Source organism: Setaria viridis, chromosome 7, assembly GCF_005286985.2.
Source record: "Setaria viridis chromosome 7, Setaria_viridis_v4.0, whole genome shotgun sequence".
Taxonomy (NCBI): Eukaryota; Viridiplantae; Streptophyta; class Magnoliopsida; order Poales; family Poaceae; genus Setaria; species Setaria viridis.
This window is the reverse complement of record NC_048269.2, coordinates 28,139,751-28,152,856: the sequence shown is the minus strand read 5'-3', so window position 1 is coordinate 28,152,856 and position 13,106 is coordinate 28,139,751. Positions and strand designations below refer to the sequence as shown.

Below are 13,106 nucleotides of genomic sequence, written 5' to 3'. Positions count from 1 at the left end.
ACATCCGCGACCTTGCCGCCTCCGCCGTCACCGACTACGCCGCCATAATCGGCCCCGAACCCGCCTACGACCGCCCCCTCAACCCCTTCAACGACACCTTTCGCCTCCCGCTACCCCGCGCCATGGTTGAGGCGTCAGCCTCTCGTCAGAGGTGAGCGAGTTCTGGTTTGCACCGCCATTGCTAGGCCTTGTTAGGGTTTTGGCCTAAGCATTGTGCAGGATCAGTAGAATGGCCACGGTCTGTACTCTGTAGCATTACCGGATTGCCTTGAAATTCGTGCTAACCCCATATAGGGATTATCTTTCCAACAATCCAACCTTGGTTTGCAGCAATTCTGGTGGTGTTGTACAAGGTGAAACATGACATGGTAGAGTTGCATGACTGATGGGTGATGGCAGTAGAATTTGTTGCCAGCTGTGGTAGATGTCAGTCAGTGATGTTGGGATATGGTGCATCAAGGGGTGGATTAGCGGCATACAGGGTCACCACCATTTATTGGTTGGGGTAGTATGAGGAGAGGTTGCCTGGTAAAGGTTAGAGGCATCAATGAAATCTATCTCGCCGTCCCCGTACTGAGTAAGGGTTTTCACAGAAAAAATGAGACTGGGAATCCAAGAGTTGTATCTTTAATTGGGAAAGAACTGCCATTTCCCGCTATGTTTGCTTTGTTTTGTGGTGCTCCGTGGTACTTCTTTGGACCAAGTATGTAGATAAATCTGCTGGCTCTTCGCATCAAAAGTCCAAATAGATTTTGTCTGTGGTCACTTATATTTGTCTAGATAAGTAGGTCGTGTATTTTGAATGTGCGTTTTACTGTCATGTACGTAGTTGACTGCCCTAACATATGTATGCTCATCTACGCATTTTTATTCTGTGAACATTATGTATGCTCATCGATCATGTAATAGACTAGGTGTGCTCATGAGTTTGTAAACTTGCTGGTGGTTTGTGGTCTCACTGAACTATAGGTGAATGAATAAAGTGGCGAGCTTTTGAGCTTAAAAAAAAAGACATCAGTCTCCAGTTTTTAAATAACTGATATTGGTGTGATTTGAAACACCGATCATAAGCTTCACCTGGAGATAATCGATGTACCATTGACTCAGGAAAGAGTAGGTCAAAAATTACACATGATCATTCAGTGAATGTTTCTAAGCAGACTCTACCGGAAGGGAGCAACATAAAAATTACTGAAGCAAAACTTCAGAAACTGTTGCGATGCAGCTTTCACTAGAATTAAACTCTGCTCCGGCACCTGTCAAAACAGCGGTTTTACTCATCTCCCGCATCATTGATTAGGTTGAGGAACACGTTCGTGTCGAAGTCGTCAAGAGACTCGTCATCATCCTCTGCTGCCTGATGATGCCCCGGCGGCGTCCTGGGCCGCCTGCATCTCCTGCCATACAACTTCCTCCTCCCAGCCATGTTCCTGAACTTGAGCGACGCCCCCGGCAATGTCCTCCGCCTGCTGCTCTTCTGACCTTTGGCTGTCATCGTCGCTTCCAGGAGCAGCTTGTGCATCCTGAATCCTGATCAGCAGCTTGTCCACGCATAATGGCATTGACGCTCCTGTACCTTCTCCTCCGGGGCGCTGCTGCGACCACAGGACCAAGGCCGGAATCGAAGTTCTCGCGCCGGAACCTCGGTGTCCTATGTTGGCATTACTCTTGGGGTTTCCTTGATTTTGCATCAACAATAGCCGTTGTCCATTATGTAAAAATCCAACCTTGAAGCATCTGCCGCCGCCCGCCAGTACGTGTCTTCCTCAGTCAGGTGGAGTACTGGAGATGAGTGGAAGCCGGAGACGATGGAGTGAGTGCGCCGGTGCCGTGGCACGCGGCGCGTCTGCCAAGCGCCCCGGCCTCGCGGAGCGGCTCGCGCGCGACCAGCGACTCACGGGGATTGATGCCAGCGCGCGTGATGCGCTCGGTGCGCGGGCACGAGGCACGCTACGCTCGAACGGTGAACGCCAGATGGCGCGCGCCGCCGTGATCAGCGTCGCACGGGTTTGTCACGGCGGATCTGGGGGCCGGCCGCCGTGCAGCCCGCAGCCGTGGCGCGGATGCGATCCGGATGTCAGCGGTGGTTGAGCATGGGGGCAGGCAGGTTGCCATGTCCCTACTGTGGTTCGTGGTTGCGTGGAGAGGGAGGAAGGAAATGAGAAGGAACCGCGGCGACCGGGGGAAAAAAATTCGGTGGGCACCGCCCCTGTACTCCTCCTGTGCGGACCGGCATCGCGATTTCGTCCGCGTTCGGATCGGCGCCTCCGTGCGGTGTTCGCTAGCTCGGCTCCTCCGCGCGCTGTTGGCTCGCTCGGCTCGCTGCAACGCTGCGCGCTCTGTTCGGTCGCTCGGCTCGCTCGCTCGCGACTCCTCGGCTCCTCTCCTGTAGGCGACGCGTCTTCTCCTCTCCTCGCGCCGCCACATCTGCACTCCGCCGCATCGAAATCGCGCCGCGCCACCGTGGTAATGATACGAGCGTGGTGGTCGATGAGGCGCACGCCAGCCTGCGCCGCGCCGCCGCCGTCGCCAAGCTGCCGGCGTGACCGCCGCCGTCTCCCTCATCCGCGAGGGGCCACCACTCGTGCTCGGGGGGGGGGGGGGGGGGGGGGGGGGGGGGGGGGGGGGCGGACGACGGAGGATGGCGGCCGCAGCCATCTCCCTCGAGGGTCATCCTCTTTGGACATTGCGTCCGCCACCACCTAATTCAGGTACAGATTTTGCATATTTGTTCTCGTACGTTTATCATTTGAAATTGGATCTAATATTACCGGTGTGGTGTGTGATATCGGTGATTGCTTACATGGTGCGCCTGTGTAATGCAGATTGCAATTCATTATCATGCCCTGAGCCTCTAACAGATCCACCTGCGGGAGCCCCATGTGCCTGTGTTCTACCAATAAGAGTTGGAATTCGTCTAAGTGTTTACCTTTATTCATTCTTTCCTTTTGTTATTCTGTTACTGATCAGTGCATCTTTTGCCCATCAAATCTATTATTGACATTCAATCGCATATGCACACAGTGGAGAATGCAGCATCAAACAAGTCATGCACCATCTCATTTATTGAACATGTTGAAATTCTGCACCACTAGTTCCCACCAAGAAATATGAACTTTATGCAGGTCTTCCTTCTCCACCACCTTCAGCACCAGAAGGTGTTGGTGATGGGGCATTTGGCAACAACAGAAATGCAAGGGCAATGAAACCTCTTGGGGTTGATGTAAGAAGACCCAAGAGAAAAGTGAATGGCAGCCTGATCGTTATTGCTGTTTTGTCTACCGTTATAGCATTGATTATTTGCTGTCTTGCTGCATGGTTGCTCATACTAAGATTCAGGAGCCCATACTAAGATTCAGGAGCCCAAGTGACACAGCTCAAGGATTTCCACATAGTGTACTTCCGAAATTTTGTAGGTCATTTGGTATGTGTACCTAACCTGCTAATTCCCATAGTTTGCTAATTGTCTAGTGAAGTGGTGCCAATTTGCTATTGAAATTCACCATGAATTTATAGTCAATAAGCAAATATTATTTATTTGAAATGCCAGTCAACAATGCTTGCAATAACTTCTCAGTTCAAAGGCTTTCTCTGCAATTTCTCATCATGTACATGTCCTTGCTAGAATAATATGTGCACTTTAGCCGGTACTAGTTCTTCCTTCTGAACCGTCTCAAATGATTGCAGGCACAGGTCACACGCTTTTAGCTGGTGTTGGTCGCTATAGTTCACCTTCAGGTCCGTCAGGTTCACTAGGCTAAAGCATCGCAATGTACGCAGGGCAGGCAAAAACATTCAAATTTGCTGAGATTGACAAGGCCACAAATGGCTTTGATGATTCAAAAGTACTTGGCGAAGGTGGCTTCGGATGTGTCTATCAGGGCACACTTGAAGGTGGAATGACAGTTGCGGTGAAGGTCCTTAAGAGATACGAAGGCCAGGGTGAGCGAGAGTTCTTGGCTGAGGTTTGAGATGCTGGGACATTTACACCACCGGAGTTTGGTCAAGTTGTTAGGCTTAGTCTGCAGTCATATTGTCCTCGATGAGATCGAGCTCACCACCTAGTTGGAAGTCAAGTTCGTGGAGCAGTCCGGAGTGTAAATATTTGATGTTGTAGTTTGTACTTTGTAGTAATCACAAATGTACAGAGATGATCAATGTACCACCTTTTCTTGGGATATGAAATATATATATGGTTGTTTCAAATTCTGGAATGTGATGGCTGTTTCAAATCCTCTTATGTGGTATAAGAAAAAGAAGAAAAATGACAGCAGAACAGAGTGCAATATGGTAATTTGAAAAAACAAATTATATCATCCTATAAATGGCTGGTTCTTCTAAAACATTATAGATAAGTTCACATGTCCCAACCAACACTACTTAGATGAAAAATAAGCATAAGTGAAAATAAATTTCTGCTATAACACAACAAGGTTACATATTTTCTTTATTTGTCGGTCCATCAAAATCCAATTTTCTAGCACTCTGTCAAAATCGCGATGCCGGTCCGCACAGGAGGAGTACGGGGGCCGTGCCCACCGAATTTTTTTCCGTGGGAGGAGACCCTCGTCAAAACAACAACGAAAAAAAGAGAAAAAAAAAGGAGTGGCAGATACAGATCTCGATCCGACGGCTTGCTGTACATTACCCTCCCGTGAGACGTCATGCATGGACACAGAGACTGCCTGTGGATCCCACACTTCGCTTCTCTTTACCCACTTACTGTAGCTGAATTCCATTCCTCCACAAGAAAAGAAAAAAAAAGAAAAAGAATAAGGAGTTGTTGGTGTTGCTGGGGTTTTGCGGGTTCTTGGAATCGCGGCGGCGGCGGCGGAGGCGGACCTGGTCGGGATCGCGCCGTCTCCATCGCTGTTGGTCGGGCACCAGCAGCAGGCAGCAGCCATGCCGCTTTTTCAGCAGGTACTGTGGTGCACTACTCCTCCGTCCCACTCGGGAGGCGATGCCGACCAACAGCGATGGAGACGGCGCGATCGCGACCAAGTCCGCCGCCGCCGCCGCGATTCCAAGAACCCGCAAAACCCCAGCAACACCAACAACTCCTTATTCTTTTTCTTTTTTTTCTTTTCTTGTGGAAGAATGGAATTCAGCTACAGTAAGTGGGTAAAGAGAAGCGAAGTGTGGGAGCCACAGGCAGTCTCTGTGTCCATGCATGACGTCTCACGGGAGGGTAATGTACAGCCAGCCATCGGAACGAGATCTGTATCTGCCACTCCTTTTTTTTGTCTTTTTTTTCGTTGTTATTTTGACGAGGGTCTCCTCCCACGGAAAAAAATTCGGTGGGCACGGCCCCCGTACTCCTCCTGTGCGGACCGGCATCGCGATTTTGTCAGAGTGCTAGAAAATTGGATTTTGATGGACCGACAAATAAAGAAAATATGTAACCTTGTTGTGTTATAGCAAAAATTTATTTTCACTTATGCTTATTTTTCATCTAAGTAGTGTCGGTTGGGACATGTGAACTTAATGTTTTAGAAGAACCAGCCATTTATAGGATCATATAATTTGTTTTTTCAAATTACCATATTGCACTCTGTTCTGCTGTCATTTTTCTTCTTTTTTTTATACCACATAAGAGGATTTGAAACATCCATCACATTCCAGAAATTGAAACAACCATATATATATTTCATATCACAAGAAAAGGTGATACATTGATCATCCCAAGAAAAGATGATACATTGATCATCTCTGTACATCTGTGATTACTACAAAGTACAAACTACAACATCAAATATTTACACTCCAGACTGCTCCACGAACTTGACTTCCAACTAGGTGGTGAGCTCGATCTCATCGAGGACAATATCACTGCAGACTAAGCCTAACAACTTGACCAAACTCCGGTGGTGTAAATGTCCCAGCATCTCAACCTCAGCCAAGAACTCTCGCTCACCCTGGCCTTTGTATCTCTTAAGGACCTTCACCACAACTGTCGTTCCACCTTCAAGTGTGCCCTGATAGACACATCCGAAGCCACCTTCGCCAAGTACTTTTGAATCATCAAAGCCGTTTGTGGCCTTGTCAATCTCAGCAAATTTGAATGTTTTTGCCTGCCCTGCGTACATTGCGATGCTTTAGCCTAGTGAACCTGACGGACCTGAAGGTGAACTATAGCGACCAACACTAGCTAAAAGCGTGTGACCTGTGCCTGCAATCATTTGAGACGGTTGAGAAGGAAAAACTAGTACTGGCTAAAGTGCACATATTATTCTAGCAAGGACATGTACATGATGAGAAATTGCAGAGAAAGCCTTTGAACTGAGAAGTTATTGCAAGCACTGTTGACTGGCATTTCAAATAAATAATATTTGCTTATTGACTATAAATTCATGGTGAATTTCAATAGCAAATTGGCACCACTTCACTAGACAATTAGCAAACTATGGGAATTAGCAGGTTAGGTACACATACCAAATGACCTACAAAATTTCGGAAGTGCACTATGTGGAAATCCTTGAGCTGTGTCACTTGGGCCCCTGAATCTTAGTATGAGCAACCATGTAGCAAGACAGCAAATAATCAATGCTATAACGGTAGACAAAACAGCAATAACGATTAGGCTGCCATTCACTTTTCTCTTGGGTCTTCTTACATCAACCCCAAGAGGTTTCATTGCCCTCGCATTTCTGTTGTTGCCAAATGCCCCATCACCAACACCTTCTGGTGCTGAAGGTGGTGGAGAAGGAAGACCTGCATAAAGTTCATATTTTTTGGTGGGAACTAGTGGTGCAGAATTTCAATATGTTCAATAAATGAGATGGTGCATGACTTGTTTGATGCTGCATTCTCCACTGTGTGCATATGCAATTGAATGTCAATAATAGATTTGATGGGCAAAAGATGCACTGATCAGTAACAGAATAACAAAAGGAAAGAATGAATAAAGGTAAACACTTAGACGAATTCCAACTCTTATTGGTAGAACACAGGCACATGGGGCTCCCGCAGGTGGATCTGTTAGAGGCTCAGGGCATGATAATGAATTGCAATCTGCATTACACAGGCGCACCATGTAAGCAATCACCGATATCACACACCACACCGGTAATATTAGATCCAATTTCAAATGATAAACGTACGAGAACAAATATGCAAAATCTGTACCTGAATTAGGTGGTGGCGGACGCAATGTCCAAAGAGGATGACCCTCGAGGGAGACAGCTGCGGCCGCCATCCTCCGTCGTCCGCCCCCCCCCCCCCCCCCCCCCCCTCGAGCACGAGTGGTGGCCCCTCACGGACAAGGGAGATGGCGGCGGTCACGCCGGCAGCTTGGCGACGACGGCGGCGCGGCGCAGGCTGGCGCGCGCCTCATCGACCACCACGCTCCTATCATTCCCAAACAAAAGGAAAAAAAATGAAAATCACAGCAGTGTAGTATAAATAAAAAGGTAAATTGTTCAAATTAAAGATTGTCCATACTTCTACAATAAAGAGAGGTTACAAAATATTGGAAGAAATTTACAATTATTGTTTTAGGTCTCATGATGGAATTACATTTATCTAATTCTACATTGTGATAACTAGGCATATATATCATGTTTTGAGCTGCTTCTCTAGGGTCAGAACTTGAGATTCCCATGTCGAACGTTGATAAGAATTTCAGGTTTGCCGGTAGTATCCACATGTCATGCTATTCAGAGCGTGAAGTACATCTTTCAGACTTCATGATGTTGCGCATTTCTGCAGAGCTGTAAGCGTATCGTCGAAGGATTGTTGCTATTTTGAATTAATCACACCAATCAACAGAAGAAGATGCAAACGTTTCAAGTTTGTAGGTGACTGAGGAAGCGAGGATAATGAAATGGAAACGCTCCATCTTGTTCATCTCTGAAACCCAAACAGATTATACGGAGACTGAAACTAAAGCTTACACTGACACTACACCGTTCTGTTCGATTCGAGTATATTGCAATGCAACCTACAACCTGCAAATAGCAATTCCACCCACCATTTCAGTGATCGTAGTGCAAGAACCATGTCAACTCACATCCCACGTTTACATTCCTTCCGCAAAGCCTGACGCTTTGCAGGCAATTGGATGAATTCGACAACTCGACATGCATGCTCTGTTCCAATTTCCAAGTTGAGCTCCCAATTGGAAACAGAATGACGCAGCCTTCCACGAACTCGATCACGTAACGTTTGATCGTGGGGGAAAGAAAGTGATTCATAATGGGGATATGAATGCCAGTCAGGGTTATCATCGAGTACGGCTGCAGCAGAACATCGTCCTGCTCCAGATTCTAGGCCTTACGCTCGTTGAGATGCCAGTTTTAGAATAGATTCTACATTTGTGCCACCACGTCACGTTTAAGTCAACAGATTCTCGGATTGCTTGTGCAATTCTACCCTCCGTCGCCGCTGCAGGCCCGCAGCTTCACCTTCCAAACCTTCGCCACCTCCGTTCTGGGCAGCAGTGGAGCTCCATGGCAGCCGGCCAGCCGCGACGGCCGCCTTCCTCTGAGGCTCTGACCTGCTCTCATGTCCAACCTTCTTCAGGTTCGGCAGCGGGAGCTTACGAGACGGAGAAAGGAAAGCTCAGTCCAGCGGGGTGCGGATGCAATCTGAGCAGCGAGGCGGGGCCTGGAAGCAGGCTCGTGGTGACCACCGGAGCCGGCATGGCTGGCCATCGCGAGGTCGTGCCACGGTGAGTCGGAGAAGTTTTTGCATTAAACCCTCTCAAATGGATTGCGACTATTAATCGCGATCAAATTTAGGGGTGTATATGAAAATATTTGATGCACAAAACATCCTAGAACTTTTCAAATAGTTCCCTATTTTCAGCTGCACTTCCTCCTGGCTCTCTTCCCCTTCCGCTCCGGTGGCGACGACAGCCGCTCGTCGCGGCGAACTGGCTTTGGATCCACCGGCTCTCCCCCCTTCCCTTATTCGCCCGATACCGCCTGCTGCGCCCCTTCCTAGTCCAGTAGTCCTCTTCACCACAGTCCACAGCTCTGCACCTCTTTGCCCCGCAGTTGTCGCCGTCGTCGAGCAGGCTGGGAGCGCCGCGTCCGAGCGCGAGTTCCTCGCGGGCAATCCAAAAATACCGATGACTGCATCAGTTGATAAAATTAATCTACTGGCGAAGCCCAAAACGAATAATTGAAAAAAGACAGTTATCCACATCAACTAATTCTAGCGTCTGCGAGCAAAAGCAGCCATGGGGAATTAAGCTCTGGAGTTCAGATGCTTCTTGTCCTGTGCAGCTTCTGTTACACCGGAACTTGAGATTAGCATGGCAGCGTCATGTTGGTTCACATTCTCATGCAGTGTCCAGATAACAGGCTGCTCAGAGTATGCAGTATATGTTTCAGATGTGCATAAGTTGTAAGCGTGTATCTTCAGACTTCAAGTTACTGTTATTCTGAAATTGCCACACAAAGTCACAAAAGTTTCAAATTAGTAGATGACTAGGGGAATGTGAGATGGAAAGGCTCCAATTTGTTCATTTCTGGAATCCAGATACCACGACGTTTCTAATGCATTATCAGATTCTACAAAAGACTGAAACTAAGGGCTGGCAGGGCACCATCGCGATAATCAAAGTTGGGTAGGCTCACAGCATTTCTCTTATGTTTACACTTCACAGTCTGACCCATCACGCATGCCACACAAGCTACACTTCACAGTCGTCAGTCGGCATGCATGCTTAGTTTCGGGTTTGATCCTGTCTGCCCAGAAACAGCACGGCCGGCAAGCCTGGCCAAAATTTGAAACCCCAATCATGGCAAACCATTTCCCAACAATCCAACTATGTAAAATCGGACAGAAATTGATACATCTGGTCTATGTTCAGCAAATTCGCTCTTCATAGGCAGAAATCTTCAGAGGTTCGAAAGGATATGGAAAGATGACAATACTAGATCACCAAGATGGACTCATGGACACATGGAAGCAACTAGGCACAACCGAGACGAACTAACAAAGATATGGTATGCTGATTCATAATGGATTGTCAAACGCCTCAACACATCCATATCAAAAAATCACTACTTGATGAATGCCACAAGTGTGAAATCATGATTTATACATCCCGTGGCGCACCATCCATTTGCCTACAAGGCGGTCAGAGCCTCAGAGCAACAGCTACTTGGAGGCAACATGACCCTGTGGAGCTCCACTCTTGTCACCTCGAACTATCTCGGCTTCCACTTCGCAGCGCATCTTCTTCTCGTTCTCATAAAACTTACAGTAGTCATGGGTGAAGGCCTCCAGGCCCATGTCCATGGCTTTGCCAATGTGCTCATTCATGGTGAAGGCACAGTGGTGGTTGCGCCGCCGGGCATCGTCGAGCTCCTCCGGCAAAGCCTTCCCTTCCTTCCGGCCGGCGCTGAGCTGGTGCCTGGCATGGGCGACGTCGGCACGGAGCGTGAACGGGTGGTTGGCCAAGGTCGCGGCCCAGCACCTCCGTTTGAACACAACCACGTCGAAGCGCTTGCGCAGCTCGCCCCGCCTCTCGATCCGAGCCTGCAGCTCCTTCCTCCCCGACATGTGACGAACCGTCAACTCGACGAGCTTCTACTCCTCCTCCTTGGTCATCGGCACCCGCGGGCGGAACCTCCTCCCTGCGCGAAGAAGAGGCATCGGAGAAAGGGGGTCAGAAACGGCCCTGATTGCGCTTGCGGTGCGGTCAAAAAAGGAAGAGATTTGGGGTTACGGCCGGGGCGGGGAATGAACCTGGCCTGGCGAGGTCGGCGGCGGGCGCGAGGGCGGCCGACGGCTTCACCTCGTCCTCCTCCTCGGGCGCTGGGACCGACGGTCCACCCTTCCTCCCTGCGAGGAACCGGGAAGAGTGACGAGGTGAGAGGGAGGGCAAAAGCAAACCCTAACGTTTAGCCGCGCCCGCGAGGCGAGAGGGGGCGAGGGGCAACCGGGCGATGGGATCGGAGGGGAAACCTGGACCGGTGAGTCCCGCCGCAAGGGTGGTGGCGGGGGTTGCCGGGTGCAGCGAGCGGGAGCAGGTCGCCATTGGTGGGTGGTGGCGCGGGCGGCGGTGCGACGGCGAGGAGGCAGACGGTGCTCGCTGAGTCGCTTGGTCCGGTGCGGGACTTGTGCGCGCGGCGCGGGTGGGCTGCCAAGCGAAGCGAGCATGCAAATGGCCTCCGTACGCATGCGACCGAGTTCCGACAGTGTGTGTGTGGTGTGGGCAACTTGGATGGACCAGCGTGCGGGGCTTCCGCTGTGCCGCGAGAAGTGGCCTTCCCTTTTCTTGATAATGCATAACAAAGATGGGAAAGCGTAATTTTCATCCCTCATATTTCATTTGGTGCAAATCAACCTCTTAACTATTTAAATTGATGCATTTATCATCTTTTCCTTAATTTAATGATGATTTATATCATATAATAGCAGTTTAGACTATGCAATCATCCTACTAAGGACAACTTAGCCACGTCTTATGTTAATTTATTAATTATTGACGTCGGTTTTTAACCGAAGTCAACCTAAAAAGTTCCGACAAGTCGATGAAGGAGAGAGAAAAGAGCATGTTAATGTCCCTGCGTTAACCAAGGCCAATGATTGGATTCTAGAAGCCGATAAGAAGACCGGAAGGATTCGATCCGAAGAGGAATCGACTCCACCAAATAAGAAAAAAACGTGGAGATTTATCTTTAGTAGTTTTTAGGTTTATTTGTACCGGTTCATATCGTAACTGACTAGGATTTTAGCTTGCTCCAAATATAAATATAAACCCATGAGCCTTGTAACGAATAATCGTCAATCAATTAATACAACCTTTCAGTGCCACGCTGCTAAAATCCTAGAAGTAGGAGTAGAGTAGAAATAGGCGAGTTTCTTCTTGCGCATAGGGTTGCATCAGCTTCGATCTCAGGTGAGCTTGTAAGTACTGTCACCCAGCCATTACGTTATCTGCGTCAGAACTTTCTAGGCATCGTCCAATATTCTGAGCTTTTATCGTGTCGCTAGTTATCGAGTTAACTTAGATAGCAAATAGAACTTTCTATACTTTGTCCAATATTCTATTTGTCTTTGACGTTGATTACAGTTATCGAGTTGTTTGATTTTATTAAGTTGCATCGTATCGATCTCTTAGTTTTATCAAGTGCTCACAGTTATGAATAGTTTAGATCTGATTAGGTTGTCTTTATTGGCTCCTTGATCTTGTTTAAGCGTTCACCAGTTATCTGATCGTATCGGTTGGTTAGATCTTGCATGCTTTACTTGCTTTATATATGCTAGGTCCGATAGATCTTTACTCTTGCCCATCGTATTACTAGCCGTCGGATCCTTAATGTCATAACGCTACTATTGAGAGCCGATGCATCAGGTAGGCGTGATGATGTCATCGAGGTGATAGGTGCGCGTACGAGGCCTTACTGCCGCATGCTAGTCTGTTGAGTTAGTGGGCCGAAATCAATGTCCTCTCATTCTTATTACTTTGTCTAAGTTCAATATCATGACATGATCAGATCCACTAGCTTAATCAGCTTGTAAGTGATAGGCAAGAGGTTCTTATTACCATGCTCTAATCTTTTAGATTAACATATTGATGGTTATGCCCTCGCATACGTGTTACCTTGTCTAAGTTCAATACATGTATCATGACATTAATTGAGATATGCTAGTTTATTTGATGCGCGTGTGGTTGACAAGAGCTCCTTTTATGGCTGTTGTTTTATATCGCGTTCATCTTAGGGCCTGTTTGGTTTAAGTTGCTTATTTGGAGTTGCTTATTTTTAATTCAGCTGTTTGGATACCCTTGCTTATAAGCATTGAATGAGGTGGATATTGTCATGTTTGCCCCTAATCATTGAGATAGAGAGGGAGGGCAACCATGCATTCAATGAGGGCAAGAGGTGTAAAGTGTATCGGGAAGTCCCCATAAGCAACCATAAGCAACCCAAGAGTTGCTTATTTGCTTATAATAAGCAACCTCATAAGCAACCCCATAAGCAAGAGTGATTGGTTCCATAAGCAACTTATTTGCTTATTTTAAGTTGCTTATGCATAAGCATGTGAAACCAAACAGGTCCTTAGCTCGTCGGCTCATATAGCCGATAGCACATGTCATTAATGCTTCTTTTATTTATACCGCATGATTACATTGAAAATTTGTCCATCAC

General features: G+C 47.8%; 3 long non-coding RNA genes across 4 annotated transcripts; 1 reads left to right on the top strand and 2 right to left on the bottom strand.

The window, feature by feature from the left end:
- Positions 1 to 2,618: 2,618 nt before the first annotated feature.
- Positions 2,619 to 4,214, top strand: LOC117865653 (uncharacterized). Of its 2 annotated transcripts, XR_004642594.1 has the most exons (3): positions 2,619 to 2,711; positions 2,826 to 3,424; positions 3,688 to 4,214. It is a non-coding gene; the product is annotated as an uncharacterized lncRNA (long non-coding RNA). The 2 variants fall into 2 exon arrangements; XR_011898710.1 differs by having other exon boundaries at positions 2,826 to 4,214.
- Positions 4,215 to 5,692: 1,478 nt separating this feature from the next.
- On the bottom strand, positions 5,693 to 7,196 carry LOC117865655 (uncharacterized). Its single transcript, XR_004642595.2, has 3 exons — positions 7,126 to 7,196; positions 6,433 to 7,011; positions 5,693 to 6,169 (listed from the first exon to the last, which is right to left on the bottom strand). It is a non-coding gene; the product is annotated as an uncharacterized lncRNA (long non-coding RNA).
- Positions 7,197 to 9,904: 2,708 nt separating this feature from the next.
- Positions 9,905 to 11,257, bottom strand: LOC117865652 (uncharacterized). The gene is made up of 3 exons (XR_004642593.2): positions 10,918 to 11,257; positions 10,699 to 10,794; positions 9,905 to 10,586 (listed from the first exon to the last, which is right to left on the bottom strand). It is a non-coding gene; the product is annotated as an uncharacterized lncRNA (long non-coding RNA).
- Between the last annotated feature and the right edge of the window lie 1,849 nt (positions 11,258 to 13,106).